This window comes from Pithys albifrons, chromosome 5 (genome assembly GCF_047495875.1).
Source record: "Pithys albifrons albifrons isolate INPA30051 chromosome 5, PitAlb_v1, whole genome shotgun sequence".
In the NCBI taxonomy this organism is placed as follows: Eukaryota; Metazoa; Chordata; class Aves; order Passeriformes; family Thamnophilidae; genus Pithys; species Pithys albifrons.
This window is the reverse complement of record NC_092462.1, coordinates 11,232,812-11,258,352: the sequence shown is the minus strand read 5'-3', so window position 1 is coordinate 11,258,352 and position 25,541 is coordinate 11,232,812. Positions and strand designations below refer to the sequence as shown.

General features: G+C 43.1%; 1 protein-coding gene and 1 long non-coding RNA gene across 2 annotated transcripts in view; both read right to left on the bottom strand.

Annotated features, from left to right (window-relative positions):
• The window catches only part of INPP4B (inositol polyphosphate-4-phosphatase type II B), a 269,367-nt gene that overhangs the window by 176,336 nt on the left and 67,490 nt on the right, over positions 1-25,541 (bottom strand). The gene's annotated exons all lie outside the window — the stretch shown is intronic.
• On the bottom strand, positions 8,315-9,866 carry LOC139671823 (uncharacterized). The gene is made up of 3 exons (XR_011697791.1): positions 9,698-9,866; positions 9,475-9,600; positions 8,315-8,986 (listed from the first exon to the last, which is right to left on the bottom strand). It is a non-coding gene; the product is annotated as an uncharacterized lncRNA (long non-coding RNA).

The following is a 25,541-nucleotide window of genomic DNA, read 5'->3' as shown; positions in this document are numbered from 1 at the left end:
GTCACTTTGAGCCACATTGCATCACTTCCCTTAAAAACAGCCCAAGTGAAATGTTTAACAAAACACAGGGACTACCTTTAAACTGATGCCAAAGAATAGAAGCTTGTTACATCCTGTTCACAGCCTGGCAAGTTTCACAGGCCCATGCTGCATTATTGCCCTTTGAACTATTTTACCAGCAGTACCTCTGAAAACCTTAGGTCTTCTCCAAGAAACAGCCACCACTTTTTGGACACTGTGAAACATTCTATGGCTGTGAAAGCAGAAGACTAGTTTATGTTATACATTTAAACACATCTGCTAGGTGCTATTGGCATACTAGTCAAAAGAAACTGAGGTAAACACAAACATGAAAGGCATGCCAAGGCTGTTTTCTTAACTGCAAATGTAATGTTGCAGTGGGTAACAATGTCAACACATTCGCCATCGCAACCTACTCCCAAACACACCACATACACAGCTCACATTGCTTTTCAATACTTCACTATGCTTGAATTAATTCTGGAAAAACTCATCAACAAAACTCAGGGAAATGAACTGACAGCTTGTACTTACATGCCAAAAGTATATGAATCTACTCGTTGTGACTGTTGACTCAGTGTGTAAAAGCCTGAGTCATCCATTCCCACCTCTGCTAAGCCTAGCAGTGTACAACGAATGTTTAAGGAAGAACTGCATTAGGAATAATTTATGCTTTAATATCAACAAAGAAAAAAGTTCAGATAGCAGGAAAAACAAATCCTCCACATATTACGCAAAGAAGGCAAGAAAGATAGCAAAATAGTCACTAAGTGCAGAGCAATAAGAAAGGCTGCAAGGAAAAAGAACTGCTCTGGAATATATTCACAAATACCTATGCATTTTGCAATATCCTGTTGTCTACATAAGAAACTGTCTCACCATTTAAAATGCCTGAAAACAGCTAAGATTTAATCAATGTTGTCCTTCAACAATTATTCCCTAAACAATAAAAACAATCAGAATATTGTTCTTTCATTTCCCTTACTGTTGTCATTCTGCTATTAAAATCATAATAATATTCCTTCATGAATCACAGTAAATAGGTGCTCCTGCTCCATCATTCATGCCTGTGCATTGTGCTGTACATTCCAGCAGCACTACGAAGCACACAGAGCGTGTGTGCTGTGAGCACAAACCTCACGAGTGGATGTTGGACTCTCAAGTCCTGCCACAGTCAGGATTTCACTGCTCTCTGTGCTGCACTGACATGATGGCTGTGCTCCTCATCCTCCTGCATGCCCACGGAAACACAGCAGAGGGGAAAGACTGGTTACTGTTTCCTCAAAACTGAGCTATGTAAACATATAGAATCTTGTTGGCAGTTACAGTGCCTGATTCATAGGATCTGGGAGGATTTTTTTGAAAACATTACCTATATACAAGAATAGAGTACAGAGAAAAAAACCAAAATTCCAATGACTATGTAACAACAAAAAGGGGGATCACAAGCAAACAAAAACAAAACTCCGAAACAGAAAAAGCCTGGAAATTCATCATCTACCTTCTCTGAAGCTGTAACAATTTTAACTATGCACTCAGCACTCTGCTCCAAGCACTGTGGCCATTGGAATCAAAAGAAATTAATATGGCAGAGAAAGAGGGAGATGCAGCCTCTCCCAGAACTGAAAAAGATCCAGTAGCCAGAACAAATGACATGGGCAGAGAGAATGAATGACATCCTCAGCTCAGAGTTCAGAGGGTTACTTAGGAATGAAGCCAAGAACTAGCCCAAAAGTTGGGAAATGGCATTGAAACTGCATTGTTTATTTTTGTTAGTGGGGAAAATTACAGCACATTGGTGGATGTCTTCTCATACTCTGGATTCACACGTGTGTATTAGCCTACATAACAATTTACAAAGTAACTTTCTCTCTAACCAGTAATAGAAACACCATTTCCCACAGCTTCATTCCCTCCATTTTTCAAACCAAAACAGATTCCAAGGGGCTGGCAAAGGACAGGAATTAACCATCATAGCCCTGTTGTCTCCGGGGTATGCTATTTTGTATGCTGTCAAAACAGAAAATTAGTGGTATCTGAAGACAAGGGGCATGGGAAAAGCCTGTGAGTCTCACACACACATATATACAAGAACATAATGTTCAAAACTTTTTTTCATTTCACTGACAACGCGGCAGCATTATTATCCCACAGCAACCTAGTTTATAAATAATAACGCACAGTCTGCCTTGATAAACTAATTAAGTGGGGTGTAGCTATTCCTCAGTGGGCAAAAGGACACATGAAATAAGAACACCACATTCGGACCTGTGATATATGCAAAACACTAAGCAGTACACAGTTTGCTTTCCTCCACCCTGGGTGGTGTTGTGGAGGGTAGGGAGGCAGAAGAGAGTGCACATCACTGCTGCTGCCGCCTCCACCAAGCACACAGCACTAGACAACAACACCTTCAGTCAGGTACACTTAAAAGCTCAGAACAATCCAACTTCAGGACACGGAGGAGAGCTTTGGCCATTCTTTTGAATTAGGAGTGTAAATGGAACTGTGCAAGAGGGATGAGAACTGAACAGTGATTGTTGTCTGCATGGCAAAACATGCCTGAAAGCAAACAAGACAAAGGTTTGAGGACTGGTACAAGCACAGCATGGTGTTAACTAGCACACCTGCTAGTGTTCCGTAATAAATAATATTAATTGGTTTATCCCATTCACGTGCCAGCAGGAAACCTTCAGTTCGCTGATGGGTACCCATACCCGCGGGACCAAAAGAACAGAGAAGTTCCTCCCACAACATCTTGTGGACTCTGAGAAAATTCACCATAGATGGCTAAATATCAAAGGATGCAGCCACAAAATCTTTATATCCACATCATTACAAAATGAGGGCACACTTACATAGTCACGCAACAGGTATGCATTACGAAGGACACTCATTAATTATAGTGACCAAAATAGATGCTCAGATTCGGGTAAACTCTACAATAAAAAGAAACTCTGTGTAACAGAAGACTACATTTGGAACATATGTACAAATATGTAAAGATCCAGTGATTTTTATCTAAGATAAGGGCCTAGATAACTGTCTCTACCTCTGAGGATCAGAGACTTCTACAAAAATAATATTTCTGTTCTCTGGAATGTACAGCTGGCTGCTAAAGTAACCTAGTTATATTTTCAAGGAAATGCACATACATAAAACAATTAGTATCCTTCAGGGATGTCTGTAATTAATAGCAGGAAGAAAATTTCTACCAACAGTCCAAGGAGAAAGAGATGACAAGGAAGTCTTACCAAATGAAGCATAAAAAAATAATATCTCTATGACATCCCTACAAATACAGGATTGGGGCAGGGGGGAAACCACCACGAACACCACCAATATTAGAAGTACTAACTGAAAAAAATATTATCTATATGCTGGCCAGAAAAACATCAATCGTTACCCACTTAATTTGCAGTTAAAAGAACATGATTATTTATGAGCCATTGAAATAAGACTCACATGAATGCTACTGGGGGGAAATGCAGTATGCTGATGGAGGGTAGGGATAAGTGATCATGCCCAGTAGTTGAGATGCCAGCTGCACTCATCATCCTAGTTGCAAATGAAGGGATAAATCTGGTTAGAATTACCACCGTGAAAATCAGAAGTGATCTATTTCTGAGAATGCTCTGCCCACCCTGGGTTTTGCAGCGCTAAAGAAATTTTAGGGTTTATGTCTTTTGTGTTTTACTGAAAGCCCTACATGGCACTGGAGCGGTAAGTAGAGCCCTTTCCAACTGCATCTTTATGCTTTCTCCAAGAAGGTTAAATAAATGCTGCTGAGGAACACACTCAGTGCAGGTAGCTCAGTGTGCAGCTGCAGTGCCAGCAGCAGGGTGAACTCTGCAGGGCAGAAGCCCCAAGCAAGAGGCCATGAACTGCCAACTCTTGACCTAACACAGGGCCTGGGCAACTGTGTCAAGGCCAAGTAAATGGGCGCTGGGAGACACAGCAGGAGCCGAGGATTGCCAGACTTTCCCCCCCTTACACCATAAGGGTATAAAAGCCCAGGGGTTCCTTTATTCTGGGTCCGTCTCCATAGGCACCAGCTCCAGTTGTTAGTTACTGCACCAGGATTAAACTGTTGTAAAGATGGAAAGGTCTGAGGCTCTGCCATGGGAAATCTGGAGTTCAGCCAGTGAGGAAACCTGTCTGCCTGTGAGTGTGAGGCGTGAAGCTGTGCAGGGACTTTGGTCCCAGCTCAGGGCGTGGAGTGTGACTGCCTGAGTAGCTCCAGGATGCTCTCACAGGGAAGTTTCCTTAACAATGCAAAGGTTTAGTGTGCAACTTTCACGGCCATAACCAGCATTCTCTGAGCAGGGGTTTCAGTTCTTCTGAAATGTTAGGACAGGCCTATTTCATATTGTATGGCCAGACTTCAGGAGTGAATATTTGGGAAGGGCTCTCTCTCCCCACGTGGGTGTGCCCTTCGAGCCTGCAAAGTGGATTTTTTAGGTGAGGTATAGCAGGTGCAGAACTGGCCCCACTGTTTAAGTCCTCAGGTCCATCTGCCACGGCCAAGTAAGCTTGGACAGTGACAGGGAAATCCTCGGGACTGCCACAGCACCCAGTACTAACCGAGGCTGACCTTGCTGAGCATCTGAGATGTGACGGGATGGGATGGCAGGGAGGCATTGAACTGCCAGGGGACGGTCCCCACTGAGACTCGAACTCAGGACCTTGGGATTCAGAGTCTGGAGTGCTCTCCTTTACACCACAGGACCACCCCATTCAGCCAGGGCAACTCCAGTTACTCAGGGAGTTGAAGTATGATAGATGAAAGAGGTTCATGGAACAGGCTGACTGGATCAACAGAGAGCTCACAGGCATTTCCACTGCACAAGGGAAGGCACAGTTACATGTGCTAAGCATCCATTTGGTGCTTTTACATCTGGCACTGCATTGATCCCTTGATAATGTCAGATCATCTGTTCCAGCACACTTGGTCATGCTCCGGCTTTATTTTCAACTGTGTATAATTGACTTCCACCACCTCCATGTCCTAAACTTCAGCTACAGCACAGCAACAGGTCATGGAAGAGAATTTCTGGTTTGTTTGCTAAAGCTGGCTCCTTAAGTAATGAAAAAAACTGCACTTGATCAATACTTTTAAACTTCAGTTTTTGAAAATTCATCTGAGAACATATGTGTCTCTGTGTGTTTTTTCAAGGAGTTATGAAAATATAAATTTTCCAAAAAAGACTGCATTTCCTTACTGAGCACACTGTGCCTCTAACAGCAAAGAAGACTCTTTCCCAGAGATGCTGCAGTAAGTCCAGGGACAGCAAAGCAGAGCTCTTGATATTTGCTTTAGATTCTCTTTACCTTCTGTCCAAAACTATTCTGCTCAGGCATCACCTCTTAATGATATTTATGCTCTGACCTTCACTTTTCTGGTGAGAGAAATGAGGAAAAAAGGGAAAAAGAAAAAAAGCTTGAAGCCTTACAAAAACTTCCTTTACACTCCAAAATTTATGCATATCCAAATCGACTTTGATACTGCTATTGCAAGGCTGTAATTTATTTTGATATCATTGCTATTTTAGAATATCACAAAAGGGTGTAAGTTTGCTGGAAACAGAGCTAAATACCATTTCCCCCTTCACCTTTTCCAAATATTGCCAAAGTATCTAATGAAGAAATAAACTTGTAATTTCTTTCAGAGATTTCTCACTATCCCAAAAATAGAGCATTTGCAAGTTAAAGTTCCAGTTGATGAATGAGAAGAGCAGCAAATGGTAAACAGATTTCAATTTTTCTTTGAACTATGACCTTCTTCATACCATAAACTCCCAGGAAAAAATCAGAACCTGTAACAACTTCATTCAGATTTTATACATAAAATAAATTCTACTGGTTCCTAACATTTCCCATCTCTCCAGAAATAAAATGTAAAAAAAATACATCAACAATACCACAAGAAGATGAAAAGAAACAAAAGTGCCAAGTCTCTAAGTTTTCAGTCTGCCACATCTGTTTTTATTACAGCATATATTGCTTCCTTTGACACGAGCATTTATACACTGTTTTACCAGTTGTCAAGTGAAGCATTATGTGGGTTTGATCCTCTGTGTGCAGTATTACTTTACAACACTGCAGAGACAGACTTTTTCTGTAATATGTAAAGAAAATTCATCTGTTGTTTAGCCTTACTCCAGATGCATGTCATCATATGCATCTTTACAAGACACTTCCAGGCTGGGCGAGGAGAGAAGCTTCTCTTGCTAGATAAAGGAAGGCAATCAAGCAATGCAGTCCAGCAACTGCAGCAGACAACAAGCTTCAGAAAGAGCTCTAAGCCACCTGAAATCTTTTAGGGTGATTTTCCATGTGAAATAGCTGCTTTGAGGGGCTTTGAGCTACTCTGGCTCCTGGGTAGAAGTGCAGCTACAGGAGTGCAGAGCTCAGCAGTGAGTGACCCACCCTGTTTCACTGGCAGGTCATGCAGCCTGAACATCAGGGTCCCTCAACTATATTGCTGGTACCACCCAAGCTCTCTGATGCCAACACTAACCTGAGTACACCTAAAGAATACTGCAGTTTTAAAGGCTGCAAAGAAGATTTCATGTCAACTTCTCCAAAGCTAGCTCTGTAATTAATTCAAACTTAATTAACTCTGTGGCCATACCCCTGTTGCCCATGAGACTCTGCTAGTGAATAAAACTATTAACTTCTTCCTTAAGCAAAACTGTTACACAGGAAAGGTAATCACCGCAAGATGCCAGGACAAGATGCAGTGGGGAACTATATTAACAGTAACTCACAAAAAAGAAGACACAATAGTTTGACTTGCAAGTAAAGCTATTGCTGGACTGTCTGACTGAACAGCCTAAAGAGTCATTTGCCTGAGAAGAGTTATGTTCCTTCATTTACATGTGCCAATGATGGAGACTCCAGTGAAGCATGAGAAAATGATGTGGTTAGAACTTCACAAGGACTCAAAAAGCCCACACAAAAAATAAAATAATAACCCCTCCCCACCAAAACCACCTCTGCAACATGCCCGAGGAAGGTCTGAGCCCTGTAGTACCCTCCATGTATAGTGCTCAAAAGTAGTAGAACATGGTCTTTAAAAAAGTAGGGACAGTGTATGATTAATCTGTATGACTGTACAATTTTTTAAATATTTTTAACCCCTCACTCTGCTGGGATCCTAAATGACAGCCTGGTTCACAACTGGTTCTTGTTGCATAGGTACCTGTCAAATGCTGAAAATAACTAGCGAGGTTCTGCCTACAAAGAGGGTTCTTTACAGAAAACAGAATGCAAAGAACTCACTAATCCCTCCAATATGCCTGGGGTCACCTTTTAGCAAAACAAAACCCACGCTCTTTGACATGTCTCAAAGGAAACCAGACTAAAATGTACTTCAAAGTTAAGGCAAAGAAGAGCAAGACACACTTTTAATCAAAGGAGAAAATAGATTTTTGCAATCCAGAACAATCACTTTTAGCTCTGTAATGATTAAATTTCCTAGTCAGGAAATGTGTGATAAATGCTAAGTAATCTACAGGCAAGCTGTACTTAAAAGGAAAAGATGTTCTAACATAAGTAAGCCTGGTCTGAAAAGGTGGCAATTCTGGATTAATACCTAAATTAGAGATCCAAATGAAAGACTGCTCAGAGGATTTTGAAACAGTCATTATGAAAAGTAAATTAAGACGACTTTCACAGCTTGGGACCTGCATGAGATACCAAAGTATAACCCCATTTATAAGGACTTCTAAAAAATACATATTTGTATCCTTTCCTATAAATGGCATAGTCCAGAAATAAAAGTTCACAGATCAAGGGTTGTGTCAGAGGATGAGCTTCAAGAATCCATCTCCCATGAGAATTCTGCATTTGTTTACTGACATAGTCAGAAGAAACCTTTACTCCTAAACTTCTCCAAAAATGTATCTCAACCATGAGAAAAATACACAGTGAAAAATACCATACTGACTGTAGTTGTTGTGACCACATAGATGTCATTTTAAAGTAACATTTTTAAAGCAGCATGTACATTTGTAATTTCAGTTTCTTCAAAAATCAACACCAAGTTCATTTCCTCAAAGACAGGGGCTCCTAATTATTACTCTAAATTTTAACTCAGTGGTTCACATAAGGCCTCTAGTTTGTATTTTGAGGCAGATCTAAAAGAGAAGACACTAATGATTTCTACAGTTGTAGGGCCAAAGCCAGAAAACGTGATCCTTATGCTATAAATACACTCATTTCTAGCAGAAGTTGATTTCTTCCCAGAGAAATGATTTTCAATTATTTCAATGCCTTTGTATAAAGAAGTATTAGTTAAGGATTAAGAGGGGGTGGGGAATCCTTTATTTGTCTCTGTAGAAACACCCCCTGGCAGATTTGAGACTTAAATCCAGAATGACCCAGGTACTGCTGCTCTTCATCTCAGTGGGAGCATTTTCTGATCTCAAAGCTGAGAACGGTGTCAGCCCATTGCAGTTTTTCAAGCAGTTCATTTACAGTCTTCCAGCCAACAGTCCTCAGCTTCTCAGGTGGGAAGAATTCTGGTCTTCAAAGAATGCTAAGACCAAATTCTTCTTAACTCATCGTAATGTAATTCTGCACTCTTTCAGTCCCTCAGAAATCAATCTTAAAAGAAATAGGATTTCAGATTAAAGCTTTAACTTGTTTTGAACATTTGAACAAGATTGAGCTAAATATGAAAAATACCTACTTGTTACATTTCAGTTTCATATTCCACATAACAGGTAAAAACCCTTGCTACACCATGGCTGATCACAGTAATTAAAGTGTCCATAACAGGATGAGAAACTTTATTAACCAGAGGAAGTAGGGATGAAACTATGAAGAAAAACATTCTTAAGCATTTTGTTTTCAGTAAAGGCCTTCCAAACACCTCAGGCCAGTCTGCTAGTCATGCTGCATGTAGCGTTGTGGGGGATTTTGTGTGCTGCATTTGGCAGAATTCCTGTTTTCTCAGGACCTGCAGGGGAACATAATTTTCAAGTCAAAACTCACCTCAGGACATACATTTCAATATTTCCAAAAATAAGCACATCTATAGCTAATGTGTTCAAAAGGGGAGGATGACTTTAGTCTTCTATTAATTGGATGTTTTTCTATTTATGTAACTTCTGTTTCCACATGTAAGGATTAAAAACAAGTCCATTGGGAAATGTTTTATAACATGAAAGTATTACTGCAATTATTTCTAGAGGCATATTCAGAGATGTATTTAACAACTGCCATTTAGAAGACAAGTGCTCTGTTAATGCATTGCAGTGCCATTAGAGTCTAAAAAGTCAAGAGCTGTCATGCTTTGAATTATTAAAAATGTTTTCAGTTAATATATTATTGTCCTAACAACACAGATTTGCTTCATGTCTGTTTAGTCAATCCCATTCTGCACAACAAGAAGCAGGAACTATGTGATTACTGTATCCTGCTTTTTCTCTTCCAAATAATCTATACCTTTTTGGAAGCATAAGTTGACTATCTTCAAGGATGAAGACACACAAGGCAAGAGATGTGAGGAATTCTCCAGGCAATTCTTCCTGAAGTGTTTTACAGTCTGGGCTAAAGGTTGGAAAAGACCAACTGCAAAAAAATGACAGGAGAAAGTCGAGGATAAACTCCCAACAAGACAGATATCCACGAGTGAGTTTGGAACAGAATCCTCTGTGCCCCCACACACCTGCTAACCAGCTTGGGAGGGATTGCAGGTCTCCAGGTATTTAAGCTTTGAGCTGTAAGAGGTCCCTCCATACCTGCAGGTTGGCTCCTGGGCACGTCCCGACTGTCTCAGTCTTGACAGTGCCGAGCAGCTCCAAGGCAACCTGTGGCCCTGTCAGGCTGTGAAGAGCCCACACCTCTGCTGGCAGCCTCAGGCTGGCAGGCAGTGGCAGGCACAGCTGCTGCTCCCTGGTCTGCAAGGTCATCAGCGGTCATTTCCCTCACAGCACAGCCAGGGGGCAGCTGGAGGAGAAACGGGGCCACTGCCCCTCCTAATGCCGCAGAGCATTGGACCACAGAGAGGCGAGACACGGGGCAGATCCACAGGTTTGGCATCCTGCCCACCTCCAACCCAGCAGCTGCAAACGATCACAGAAGAGGGAGAAAGACTTGAGAGTGTGCTTGTACCTGCTCAAAGCTGTTCCACCTCGGTTTTAAAATAAGGCAGGTTTTCCTGGAAGCAGGTGCAGAGGGGACAAAAGGTAATTTGAAAGGTAATGTCTGCATTTTACATATATTATGTGCCACTTTTTACGTATATTCAAGTGCCACTGAAGTGAGGTCACTGTCCATTGTCACTCCAGAAGTCAGGTCCGCCTTAGTGGAAAAAGGGCACTAATCATTAAACAGTGATCCTCAGCTAATTTTATCTTTGGCTCAAATTCTTTGATTTGTGAAGAAAGGGGTAAGAGTTTCAACTCAGGGTAAAAGTCCATTTCAGTTTTATTCCTGGTCAACAACACTGCTGCAAATACACATTTAGTAAACCTTATACTTCAAACTTGCATCTTCCAAGTATTCCCACTAGTAAGCCTTCCTTGTGAAAACAGACAGCAAAAAAACCCAAAAAAATACCCCCAAAAACCACCCTAATTTTGCACATATACTAAAATCCATAAAAATGAGCACCAATAGGATATTATCCAGGCCAAGAGCATTCACAAAACCACTTAGTCAAAACTAAACTACATTTGCTCAACTCTATCAAGTCCTGACTCATTCTCTGCCCAAAAAGGAAGGCAATTCAGGCTGCTCTTAAATCCTTTATGTGTTTAGCGTGTCTCACTTAAGAGTTTAATAATGACATAAGGGTGGAAGTTCCCTAAAACTGCTTGAGTCCATACAGATGGCCACAATTTTAAACAGTCTAATTTCAACATCATTATAAAGTGATTATTTAGAATTTTTAGATCACAAGTAAGGTATGAAAAATAGTTAACTATCAAGAGCTACCTTACTACCCACACATGGTACAGAACATGAGTAGAATCCACAAAGCAATCACTGACAGCTCTAAAAAGCCTCAAAACTCTTACTGGAAAGTTACATGAAAAATCCCTGGCACAGAGATCTTGGAATCAGTCAAACCTATTGAGTTCAACCCCCCTGCCCAACCAGGGTCAGCCACACCATAGTGCATCCTTTTGGGTGTTGCCCAAGGATGGACTTCACAACATCCCTAGGTCATCTGTGCCAGGGTTTGACCACTCTTATTGGGGTCACCTCTTAGTCCCGAGCAGGGGCACAGTGTGGATGGTGGTCAGAAGAGCTCAGGCACAGCAGGCACCAGAAGTCTTCAATCAGAAGTCTCACAACTTAGAGAGTTTATTCAAGACAGATAACAGACAGTTCTCATAGCTCATAGCAGAAGTAGTAGCAGATGTAGCTCCTAGAAGTTTCTATTACATCATCTCACATTTAGCTCTCACTCAGTAACATCCACACTTTTTATGCCCTCTCACATCCAACAAGTTACTACATAATTAGTTAACCAATTCACCTGACATACACCACAGCCTCTCATTGGTCACAAGCCACACACACACCAGGTAGCTCTCCTCTCTTAAGGGTGCAACTCCAAACAGCTTTCCTTAAGGGATGCACTCACTGTCACCCCCCCACACACCCTCACAGTTAAAGAGTCCGTGGCTGAGGGGTTGTGTTCTCATCCAATTTCATGTGTTTAACTTCACTCCACAGTTTCACTGAGAGGGCTCTACCTTCTTCACCTTTCATCTCTCCCACCAGGTATTTAGGCACTTGGATAGGATCTCCCATGAACCTTCTCTTCTCTAGGCTGACCAGCCCAAGCTCTCTCAGCCTCTCCTCAAATGAGGAATGCTCCATTTCCTTAATGATCTCCAGTATCTTAGCCATAAATGTTACTTTTATTAGCCTAACTGATCCTGTTCAATAATTCCAAATTGTAAATTATTTCTCATATCTGTCTGGAAAAAAAGTCCAGGACTGTAAGGGGCATTGGACAGTGCCAAAGAAAACCAACATGTCAGTCACTGAAGCACAAAACCAGGAATACTAAAAAATGGCTCTTAGTGATATACATAATTCCTAAGTTGATATAAAGTTTAAAATTTTAATGCTACCAGACTTTGCAGTTTGATGAAAAAAGCCCTGTTGCCAGAAGAAAGAGTGTAGTTTTAAAGGATTTATGAAGATGTAGCTTATTCTTAGTCATGAAGCAGCACAGAAGACTAACATCTATTGCTGAAAACATTCTGCAGACACTGAATGCTTTCTAACCCTCCCTGACAACAGCACAGTTAAGGAATAAAAAAAATAAAAAAACCCCCAACAACAAAAAAACAAACATTCTGAATAGTTAAAATGTCATCTTCCTGGGAGGTGGGGAAAGGTAGGAAGAAGGCAGTAGTGTCAGGATTGCCATCCAAATCTCTGCTGTAGGTAAGGAAGTCTTAGAGAGTTTCTATAACAAAGGAATAACTCATCCTTATTTGGCTTATTGCTCTCTGCGTACGGATGTCTGCAATAGAAATTATTCTTAATAAGGATCTAAGCAGCCCTCTTCATTTAGACAAGTTTCCTGGATCCACAGAGAAATCCGTCACAGATTCATCATGCATCAGGTGAGCACAAAGCCATCAGGTCATTTAAGAGCTCTATCTGTGGATATGTGGTGATGTAATGGGAGAGTACCAGTCTCAGCTGGGAAGACGCTGCCCATAAAAACTCCTTCCATGGCAGAAAACTGCCAGCTAAGCCATCGTTCTGCCCTTCCCAGCCCAGCCTCTGAGCTGATCAAACCTCTACCACTTACTCTATTCTGCCTCTCTGCCACCCTAAAGGCCAAAGGGGCAACAGGCCACAGCACCCACAAATCAACTCTCCCAGGATGAGATCTATGAGACCTACATGGAAGTCATCCCAGGGAATCTCAAGAGCCTCATTTGAGAGAACGAGGTTCAAATATTGAACTGGGAAGAGCACACAGGCTGGCAAGACAAATAGGAGAAAGTACGCACAGTAGGAGGTATATTTGGGGGGAAAAGCAGGAAGAGAAAAATAATGATGGAAAAAGAGCAGCAGCAAGTGCCAAAAATAACTTCTCTCCAACTTAATGATCTTTAATCCTACATTCCTATGAACTAGTTTAAAAAAACCTTGGAAACACAAGTTTTCTGTTTCATCAGAATAACGGAAAAACGTATGTCACATTCACCAGAACACCCAATACTACAGAAGCCGAACATCATGCTTGTAAAACTACTAAAGGACAAATTAAGGCACCCACTGAGTCCTTGGTTGGCCATTTTTTCATACCTAAGTGAGAAAAAATTAGTAAAAAGTTCAGTTTTGTCAGAATGGCATTAAATCTATAAATTTGTGAGTAACTCTGGAATCTTTTTCCTACACAAGCTTCAATTAGCCTTACAAATTATCAGAAAGATGACTGAGAGCTATAAGTGTTTTACCTCAGAAACTAGAAGTTCAGGCAAAGCAACATGAGTACCCTTATTGGTGAGGAATGAGGTAGATGAACCCATGCTAAGACTGAGCTGCTGTAATCAATGTGTTTCTCATATCCAGCCTCACTGGGACACTGAACTGGCACCCAAACTCACAGAACACACAGCTTGCAGTAGCCAAAGCCTTATCCCTTTGACATTTTGGATAAAAGGAATTCTGCAAACATTTTTTCTCAGAGTCTGTGAGAAAAACATGATGTAGACACAAAAGCAGCGTTTTCCATATCAAGAAGAAAGTGATTTTACCTAAGAAGCCTAAAATTTTATTTATTTAAGACTGGAAAAAGAAAGGTCCTTCCTAGTCTTATCCTCCTTTTTCCTTGGCCTTGTAAATGCAGCAGTTTGCTAACTCTGACAAGATTCCAGACTTTGACAGAATTTAATCCTATTATCTGCTGCATCATTCCAGAGCTAAGATGATAAATCCTTGTTGCTCAGAATGGTTAAATTCTAAAATATGCTTTCAACTCTTAAATAGCATTTCAAATTCAGAGATCTACAAACTCCTTTCTAAACAGATTAGCCATAGCTATTCAAAACTTATCTCTAGATAAGCATTTATATAAAAACCTGAGAGTCTCTCTGAGAATGTTCATTCTATTAAATTTAAAAGTTTCTCTTAGTCACAGCTCTAATTTAAACATATTTGTATTTATAAGGTTGTCATCCACTTTTGCCTGATAGTTCAAATACAATTCTTTTTCTTAAAAGCAAAAGCTTCCAGAAACAGGAGATACTTCAATGTCATAGAGCAGAATGGAAGAAAACCTCCTGAAACTGAGTTTGCACCTCGGTTTAACACTGATACCCCCAAACATTCTCATATCACTTACTACTTGCATCAGTACCCCAGTGGGTTCCTGTAACTCCATCATACTGGAACATGCTCAATCAGAAGTTATTTACTCCCTCATGCTGGTTCATCATCTGCCCCGACCCACTTCAGAGTAAATAAAGAACCCTGCCTTTAACGAGCCCACTGTGGTGACTAACTCCTACCTAGCTTAGTGTAAGGTACGATTTTAATCTCTAACACCTACACAGAAATTGAATTTACACAAGTCAAAGCTTTTTAATGAAAATCATTAAGTATCAGATGGATGCTGACAAGTTGGAAATATTTCTGTGACTACTTCTACCAAGAACTGCTTCTTACTGACACAAAAACCAGGCAGATAACTCACACAGTTAACAAATGAGCAATGCTACACTAGATATAATGGGTTTTCAGCAACAAAATTTGCATATGGAACTACATGGAATAGATATCTATATAACTTTATATACAAATATACAGATAACTCTATGTAACTGTAGAGTACATAGTTGTATTGAGAGAATTTTTCAGATTCTCCTAATGTGCAGAAAGCAGGCAGAACACTAGCTGAACAACTTCTCAAGTTCTATTACTGGGGATTTCTGAGTCTTTGCATGTTCAGGGATACAATTAGCACAGACTAATATTTAAGGTTGGTGACAGCATGTGCTTCTCTCGCTGCTATACAAACAAAGGCACTCCCTGCCCCAAAGGGATTGAAGGGTGGATTTCCAGAATGACAGTGCCTACAGGTACAGATTTGAAAATCTGGCCTAATTCCCCAGCACTCAAACACAATATATCTATAAAAAACTGAACCAGCATATGAGTTTTTGTAAACTATTCTGGTGTTGAGCTTTTTGGGGTATGTGTCCTTGTCCTCCATCCCTTATTTCCTGGATTTGTTTTTTCAAATTTTTTTCATACATTCTTGAAAGAAGGTTTACTATGATGAGCACTTGTAGGTTAGCAAATCAGGATGGTATAATACATTAAGCATAAAGTGAGGGGGACTATAACAAATGAAACTAGAAAGCCAAACAGAGAATGAAGGCTGACACTGCCAAATAGAACGGGACAGCCTCCTGCAAGAAGGAAGCTGACTGTGCCCATAACAGAAAAGTCAGGCAAGACTCTAAAGGCAAGATTTTAAATGGAAAACACACCAACACATCCCCTTTGAAGTTCTAGTTACTTCAGTAGTGGCATTATGACGAGTTTATCCCAACAAAATGGACTAAAATACCAAGTCACAATGGTCATATCTAGCCAGTTCTAGCCTTCTAGAAAGGTGCACAATGAGGAGCACAGCTTCAGAAATCTGTCTATTAAAAACAAAAGGTTAGTTTCAGTTTGGCAAGGGCTATCACAGGATCCCAAAAGCCTTCCCTAAAGCTCACAAAGTAATGTTTGAAGGGAGGTGAACAAGAAAGAACAGTGAGTCTTGGCAAATCCATCGTCAAATCACTTTTCAACAGTGTTCACACAATACCTGCATATAATAAAGAAAGCTTCCATCCACTATCAAGTGCTGCTAAATGAAACATGGCAATATGACATGACAGGTGATGGGCATTCACTACCTTAGGAGATTTTTGGAAGATCCTTTCAGATGCTACTTTAACTGCACTGAAACCAACCCAAAGTTAGCTCAAATTCACAAGCAAAAGTGTAGGAAGAAGAAACTCCTCTAGAAGTTAACATAAAAACATGTCCTAGTTCAGCTGGAGGGACCAGCTAACCCTGTGTGGTGGTGATCAAACCTGTGTATTCCACCCCCTCTATTCATTCCCCAAGGACAATGGGCCATTAGCAGCAGCTGCCCAGGGAGCCATTATCACCTTCACACCCAGCCTGAGGGGGGCGGAGCTGCTAATGGGCCATCAACAGCTCAACAACCCCTGGCTCCCAGAGTTAATCACCCATTGTGTGAGTCCCCGCCCAGGGGGAGGGACTGAGTGCTCCCTGAGGGTACATAAGTGGTGGGTAAGAAGACCTCAGGACCTTCTCGTCGGATCCAGAGCAGCAGCAGGACCTCGACAGCAGGAGATCACCGCTCTCGCCCAGACCACAGCCCTCGCCTGCACCAACAGGTTTTTCTTTTCCTTTTGCTCTGGACTTGGGGGAACCACAGGGGGTCTCAGCACAAGGGCAAACAAACCCCCTTGGGTTTGTGCCCCAGGACACTGGGTTATACTGCTGGGGTATTGTGAGTTGAAAGCAATTTCCCTTGTGTGTCAGCGTTGTTATTGTAATATTATTAAATTTTAGCTCTGACTTATAATCTCTCTCGTGGTGAGTTCATTTCCCCTGCTGGTTCACCTTCAAACCTGCACATCTTTTGGCGCCCAACGTGGGGCCACGAGAGAGAAGTCAGAATCACAATTTCATTTTGTGTATTTGGATACAGAAACTCCCTGACTACCATGTTGCTTGATGTATTCATGTGGATGGTGTATCTGGGCCTGTTCATATTTCAACACATGGGGAACCATGTGCCTATTTTCATGCTCTCTTTAATACCAGGGAGAAGGATCAAAATTGCTTTATTAATATACTATGTTTATGTTGTCATAACATCAGAAGCAATGAATTTCATTGTGAATGTATATTCAGTCTGGTGTGCCTGTCCTGGTTTGGGTTGTTACCTCTGGGGTCTCATTAAAAATAGCACCCAGACTGTGGGGAAAACAGGCGGAGATGGTTACTTCCACCTTTTCACCTCTGCCACAACAATCATTGAAAATATTGAGCTTCCTTTTGATGTTAGGGACAGCATAATCCTACTGTTAGTGCTGTTAGTGTTGCTTTGTCTCCTCTGTACTGTATACACCATGTTTAGGGTCAGAACTGGGCTCTCTAAGGAGACTTGCTGGAGGCCTGCCCTGGGAGCGGATGATGTTGAGTGGCACGGGAAGTGGGAAGATATGGGCCAGTATTTGGAGACCTTCTCTCCTCAAATGATCTGGAAATTCACCCCAGAACAACTGCAGGACCCTGCCAAAATGCTAAGCTATGTGAAAGGAAGATGCTCCGGTAGTCCCAGAGAGGTGCAGCTCACAGCAACCTGCTGGGCCCTGGCCACTGCCTACCGCACACTGCTTGGTGTGGTACAGCATCATCAGGAGGAGGGGAAAAGGAGCAAATCCACAGGCACCATGTCCACCCAAACCACGGCTGAGCCAGAGAGGAAGAGAGATACATCAACCAGCAGCATGTCCACCCAGACCATGACTGAGCCAGAGAGGAAGAGAGGTACATCAACCAGCACCATGTCCACCCAAACCATGGCTGAGTCAGAGAGAAGAGATACATCAACCAGCACCATGCCCACACAAACCACGGCTGAGCCAGAGAGAAAGGGAAACAAATCAAGCAGCACCATGTCCACACAAACCATGGAGGAGCCAGAAGGACAACAGAAACCAATAGCAGTTGCCCCTGTCCAGAAAAGAAAATCAAAGACCAAATCAGTTCGTATAGCGCATGACGAGGAAGAGTCAGGACCTTCATCTCAAGCAGAAGAAATGGAGCCAGAAATAATCACCCGGTCCCTATCCCTGGGAGAGCTGCGTGAGCTCCGGAGAGAGTTCACACGACAGGCAAATGAGTCCATCTTGACCTGGCTACTTCGAATCTGGGATGCTGCAGCCAATGACACAATTCTAGATGGGAGTGAGGCAAGGCAGCTGGGATCCCTTTCTCGAGATGTTGTCATTGATCAGGGCATTGGAAAGAGACAGGAAACTCTCAGCCTCTGGCGGCGACTGTTGTCAAGCGTGAGGGAGAGATATCTTTGTAAGGAGGACCTCCACGTACAGCAAGGACAGTGGAACACGATGGAACAAGGTATCCGGTGCTTAAGGGAATTAGCCGTACTGGAGATAATCTTTTCAGAGGATGAGAGATTCCCTAAAAGTCCAGATGGTGTCCAGTGCACATCCCAGATGTGGTTAAAATTTGCACGACTTGGGCCAGAAATGTATTCTCGCTACCTTGCAACATTGCAGTGGAGAGAGGGAGAAGACAAGGTGGGTGCACTGGTCAGCAAACTCAGGATTTATGAAGACACTGTCACTGCTCCATTACGAGCCCATGTCTCAGCTGTGGAAACAAAACTGGCTGAACTGGAAGAGAAGATTAAGGAAGGACTCTTCCATATCTCTCCAGAACAAACAAGAGTCTCTGCCATCAAAAGCAGGCGCCTTCCAGCTAAGGAGAAAGGGTACACTCCACGCGGCAATCTGTGGTTTTACCTCCATGAGCATGGAGAAGATATGAGGAAGTGGGATGGGAAACCCACCTCTTCCTTAGCAGCTCGGGTACGTGAATTGCAAAGAGGCACAACTAACACAGGGAATTCTTCAAGGTTGAAGGCTGCTCCGGTCTCTCGTGGGCAAGGCTCCAGACAGTATAGGAATGATGATGTTATGCCCGATCCTCTTGAAGGAACCTCCCGGTCATATTCACAGGGAGAGCGCAGTGAATACCATGACCAGAACTAGGGGGGCCCTGCCTCTAGCCAGGTAGAGGAGAGGGACAATCGGGTTTATTGGACTGTGTGGATTCGGTGGCCTGGCTCATCAGACCCACAGAAATACAAAGCTTTAGTGGACACTGGCGCACAATGCACGTTGATGCCATCAGGATACGTCGGGGCAGAATCCATCTCTATTTCTGGGGTAACAGGGGGATCCCAACAGCTGACTGTACTGGAAGCTGAAGTCAGCTTGACTGGCAAGGAATGGCATAGACACCCCATTGTGACTGGTCCAGAAGCCCCATGTATCCTTGGCATAGACTACCTGAGGAATGGATATTTCAAAGACCCAAAGGGACTGCGTTGGGCCTTTGGCATAGCTGCTGTGGAGACAGAGGAAATCAGACAGCTGAGCACCTTGCCTGGCCTCTCAGAGGACCCTTCTGCTGTAGGACTGCTGAAAGTTGAAGAACAATTGGTACCGCTGGCCACAGCCACAGTGCACCGTCGGCAATACCGCACTGACCGAGACTCTGTGACCCCCATACACAAGATGATTCGTGAGCTGGAGAGCCAAGGGGTGGTCAGCAAGACTCACTCACCCTTTAATAGCCCCATATGGCCAGTACGAAAGTCCAGTGGAGAGTGGAGGCTGACGGTGGATTACCGTGGTCTCAATGAGGTCACACCCCCCCTGAGTGCCGCTGTGCCGGACATGCTGGAGCTTCAGTATGAGCTGGAGTCCAAGGCAGCCAAGTGGTATGCCACCATCGACATTGCCAATGCCTTTTTCTCCATTCCATTGGCAGCAGAGTGCAGGCCGCAGTTTGCTTTCACCTGGAAGGGGGTGCAGTACACCTGGAATCGACTGCCCCAGGGGTGGAAACACAGTCCCACCATTTGCCATGGACTGATCCAGACTGCATTGGAAAAGGGTGAGGCTCCAGAACATCTACAGTACATCGATGACATCATTGTATGGGGGAACACAGCAGGGGAGGTTTATGAGAAAGGAAAGAAGATAATCCAGATTCTCCTAAGAGCTGGTTTTGCCATTAAACGAAGTAAGGTCAAGGGACCTGCTCAGGAAATTCAGTTCCTAGGAGTGAAGTGGCAAGACGGGCGTCGTCAGATTCCAACAGAGGTGATCAACAAAATAGCAGCTATGTCCCCACCGACCAGCAAGAAGGAAACTCAGGCTTTCCTAGGCGCCGTGGGCTTTTGGAGGATGCATATCCCTGAGTACAGTCAGATTGTAAGCCCTCTCTACCTTGTGACACGGAAGAAAAATGATTTCCAGTGGGGCCCTGAACAACAACAAGCCTTTGAGCAGATTAAACAGGAGATTACCCATGCAGTAGCCCTTGGGCCAGTCAGGACAGGACAGGATGTGAAGAATGTGCTCTACACTGCAGCCGGGGAGAATGGCCCATCCTGGAGCCTCTGGCAGAAAGTACCTGGGGAGACTCGAGGACGACCACTGGGATTCTGGAGCCGGGGATACAAAGGATCTGAGGCCAGCTACACCCCAACTGAGAAAGAGATCCTGGCAGCGTATGAAGGAGTTCGAGCTGCCTCAGAAGTGATTGGCACTGAGGCACAGCTCATCCTGGCACCCCGACTACCAGTGTTGGGCTGGATGTTCAAAGGAAAAGCTCCTTCTACCCATCACGCCACTGATGCCACATGGAGTAAGTGGATCGCTCTGATCACGCAGCGAACCCGGATAGGGAATCCTAATCGCCCTGGGATTTTGGAAATCATCACCAACTGGCCGGAAGGTGAGAGTTTCGGATTGTCCTCTGAAGAAGAAGAGGAGCAGGTGACACGAGCTGAGGAGGCCCCACCATATAACCAGCTACCAGAAGAGGAGAAGCGATATGCTCTCTTCACAGGTGGCTCCTGCCGCATTGTAGGGACAAGCCGGAAATGGAAAGCAGCTGTATGGAGTCCTACACGTCGAGTTGCAGAAGCGACTGAAGGACAAGGCGGATCAAGTCAGGTCGCAGAGCTGAAAGCTCTTCAGCTGGCTTTGGATATCGCCGAACGAGAGAAGTGGCCAAGACTCTACCTTTACACTGACTCGTGGATGGTGGCCAATGCTCTGTGGGGATGGCTGGAGCGTTGGAGAAAGGCCGGCTGGCAGCGCAAAGGGAAACCCATCTGGGCAGCTGAGATGTGGCAGGACATCGCTGCCCGGGTAGAGAAGCTGAGTGTGAAGGTCCGTCACGTAGATGCTCATGTACCCAAGAGCCGGGCTAATGAGGAGCATCGTAACAACGAGCAGGTGGATCGAGCTGCCAGGATTGAAGTCTCTCAGGTAGATCTGGATTGGCAGCATAAAGGTGAATTGTTTCTAGCCCGATGGGCCCATGATGCTTCTGGTCATCAAGGCAGAGATGCAACATACAGATGGGCTCGTGACCGAGGGGTGGATCTAACCATGGACAGTGTCTCACAGGTTATCCATGACTGTGACACATGTGCTGCCATCAAGCAGGCCAAGCGGGTGAAGCCTCTATGGTATGGTGGACGGTGGTCGAAATACAGGTATGGGGAAGCCTGGCAAGTTGACTACATCACACTTCCCCAAACACGCCAAGGCAAGCGCTACGTGCTGACCATGGTAGAGGCAACCACTGGATGGCTGGAGACATACCCCGTATCTCACGCCACTGCCCGGAATACCATCCTGGGCCTTGAGAAACAAGTCCTGTGGAGACACGGCACACCAGAAAGAATAGAGTCTGACAACGGCACCCACTTCAAGAACAGCCTCATAGACACCTGGGCCAGAGAGCACGGCATTGAGTGGGTGTATCATATCCCCTACCATGCTCCAGCTGCCGGGAAAGTTGAGCGATGTAATGGACTGCTGAAAACAACCTTGAAGGCGTTGGGTGGGGGAACTTTCAAACACTGGGAGCTGCATTTGGCAAAGGCCACCTGGTTGGTCAACACCCGGGGCTCCATCAATCGAGCTGGCCCTGCCCAATCAGAACTCTTGAATACTGTAGATGGAGATAAAGTCCCTGTGGTCCATATGAGAGGTATGTTAGGAAAGACTGTTTGGGTTAGTCCCACCTCAAACAAAGGCAAACCCATCCGAGGGATTGTCTTTGCTCAAGGACCTGGTTGCACTTGGTGGGTAATGCAAAAAGATGGAGAAACACGTTGTGTACCACAAGGGGACCTAATTTTGAGCGAGAAGAGTTTGTAATGTTTCATTGTATACATGTGTATATATATGTATAGGTAAAAAGGGGGTTAATTTGGGAATGACTAGATGGAGTGGAATAAGGGGTGGATAATGTCCTAGTTCAGCTGGAGGGACCAGCTAACCCTGTGTGGTGGTGATCAAACCTGTGTATTCCACCCCCTCTATTCATTCCCCAAGGACAATGGGCCATTAGCAGCAGCTGCCCAGGGAGCCATTATCACCTTCACACCCAGCCTGAGGGGGGCGGAGCTGCTAATGGGCCATCAACAGCTCAACAACCCCTGGCTCCCAGAGTTAATCACCCATTGTGTGAGTCCCCGCCCAGGGGGAGGGACTGAGTGCTCCCTGAGGGTACATAAGTGGTGGGTAAGAAGACCTCAGGACCTTCTCGTCGGATCCAGAGCAGCAGCAGGACCTCGACAGCAGGAGATCACCGCTCTCGCCCAGACCACAGCCCTCGCCTGCACCAACAGGTTTTTCTTTTCCTTTTGCTCTGGACTTGGGGGAACCACAGGGGGTCTCAGCACAAGGGCAAACAAACCCCCTTGGGTTTGTGCCCCAGGACACTGGGTTATACTGCTGGGGTATTGTGAGTTGAAAGCAATTTCCCTTGTGTGTCAGCGTTGTTATTGTAATATTATTAAATTTTAGCTCTGACTTATAATCTCTCTCGTGGTGAGTTCATTTCCCCTGCTGGTTCACCTTCAAACCTGCACACATTACAAGTCCTAAATCAAAAGCATTCAAAACATGCCAAGAGAGTCTCCTAGACTGGGCTTGAACTGCTGTCTCTTTGGGAGGGTTCCTTTCAGTCAAAAAAGAATTCATCCCAGCAACAGTGAGTTACTAAGAATAAACTGCATTTACGGCATCTTACGTGGCAGTGTAAGAGTCTCAACGCAGATAAAAGCCCAATAAGTAGTTCCCAGAGGAAAACAAGAGCATTCTTTCCAATCACATGGTAGTTTTTCTACTTCCTGAATGTTTTCTGTTCAATTTAAATTGTCTTTTATCTACTTTTTGTTGTTGCTGGGAAGAAACAGCATGTAATACATGTCTGTAAAACTAGGGGAAAAAACCTGAGTAGCTTGTTTGGTGGAAGACGGAATTTGTGTGGGACCAGAACAAACTCAAGTAAAATTCAACAAACTGTTAGAACAACAAAGAGGAAAATTTAAAAATAAAATAAAACTAAAAAATCACAAACCCAACTTGCATTTTTATGTTTGTGCTACTGTTGTTTCTAACATGGCCAACACAACTTTTTTTGAGGAACAAATACCCTTCAGTATTAAGTGACACTGTGAGTTTGATTTACAGAGAAATGATCACTTTTTAAATTTGTTCAAGAGCGTTATGATGATTTTTTTCCCATTTATTTTGGCTAACACAACAAAGCATTGACTATTCACAATCTCGTAACTTGAGGAGGCAGAAGGATAACCAAGCTAGATGGGAAAATTCTGCTAGGATCAAGATTAACTTCAAGCTTGTGGTATGGATAAAATAAGTCTTTTTTCTTATCATTCTTCTAGGAACAGCTGCTGCTGAAGAAGCTTCAAACTGTGCTTCAGAATTGGAAAAATAATTTAGTCATGCTCTTTGAACATCATTGATGTACCATGTGCAGAGTTAAATCTGCTTCAAGATCTATTCCAAGAGATGCCATCACAATATTACTTGGGGAAAAGTAAGACAGTGGAGAACACAGAATTTTGCATTTACAGGTAGACTGCCTTTGTATCAACCCACTACATGGTGAAATGAAAAAGAAAAACAAAAAACAATCTAGTCATTTTTTATTTTAATTCTTGCTGAAGTTTTCTGTAAATTGTGCGCTATTTAATGAGATTTTGTAAAAGGACATAACCACAAGATTTGCACTTTGAAAAGTACCCAGACGTTACTTAACAATAGAACAGTTCATCAAACCTCACTGCCCTAACATATTTGTCGAAAAAAAGAGAGAGCTTTTGGAAATGCCAGACAGGTACTCTCACTAAAATGACCAACTGAATATTCCCACAACATGCACAGAGACACCCCTTTCTGCACAGGTGTTTAGATTACTATACCAGACCCACAACTGCAAGATCCCTTACCCTCTCTTCACAACTCTAATCAATCAGACAAATGCAAAACACACTAAAATTAATTCTACTGGTGATTGACTGAGTAATAAACTGGGTTTGATTTTTTTCTGATTTATTTCTTTATATTAAGATCATGTTCATTACCAAGTTCAAGTTTGAGCACTTGGAGTACCTTCTACTCTGCTCCCTCCTTTTTCTGATTATTGGAGTTCTCTTGTGATGCTTTGTCAGTTCAAGTAAATGCAAATACCTTTAGAGGAGCAAGCTCTTGAAAACTGCACAATAGTGTTCACCATTATGGATAATATAATTTATTTCCCATATCTATTACCAAATACTTCAGCTGGGCTCACAGACCCAAAGTAGTTTGGATTCCTTTGGCTCTGTTCCTCCTCTCTGCTCAGCACCCTGCACACGCTGACTGTGCTCCCCCCGAGTGCCTCACAAACAGCATGCAGAACACAACCACTTGAAAAGCCAACCAGCAGGAACAAGTTTGCCAAGTTGAACTAATCAACAGCTACAAGGTTCAGAAATCAGCCATGTTTCCAAAGAGTCTCCAGCAATACAAAAATCTTAGTCTAAAGGATGCTCTTACTCCAAAGTTATGTTACAAGTAGCCCCTCCTGCAAGGGACACGCTCCTGAAAATGCTGAGTGTATTGCAGTGGAAAGCTGTAATTCTGAAGAGTTTTATTCTGTGCTTTCACCTCAGGGAAAAGACAAAAAAAATGACACTTTATCGAACTTTAAAATAAAATAAGAGAAGGCAGTGTTTGGAACATTTTATGAAGAGAATGCTTTCCAGAGTAATAGGAATATAGGATGCAGCAAGATAGCTTCCACAATGGAATACAAACCCCAGGAAGACTTAAATGCCATTATTTCAAAATTTAGTTATCAGAACTTCAAACTTTGAAGAGCACTTTTTGCTGTCCCTAAATAAAATTCATGTATTAGGCAGTATCCAAATGTTACTAAAAAAATATTCCGAAGTTCCATTGCTAAATGTTTTCTATTGATCAACTAGTGACATGAGTTAAAACACAACTGTGAGATAACTTCCAAATTTTTTAATATATTTAAAAATGTGTATATTAACTGACATAAGCAAATGCTACCTGGCAAATATAATATTGATTATACAATGCATATGAACAAAATTACAGCTCTAAGCCATTCTTTCAAGGCTACAGACCAGTTTTATAGGTCATTAACTGTTAGATTTGCATTCCAAATTCTAAATGCCAAGGCCAGGTCTAATTCAAGTTGAAATGCCTCTACAGAGCCCTGAGATTTGATTACCTAAGCCAGGAACACATCACAGCAGGGCTTGCTTGCAGCAAATCCCTCTGCCACCTCATCCTGCTTTGCTCCACCTCACAGAGAGATCTGGGAAGTCCTTGATTAGC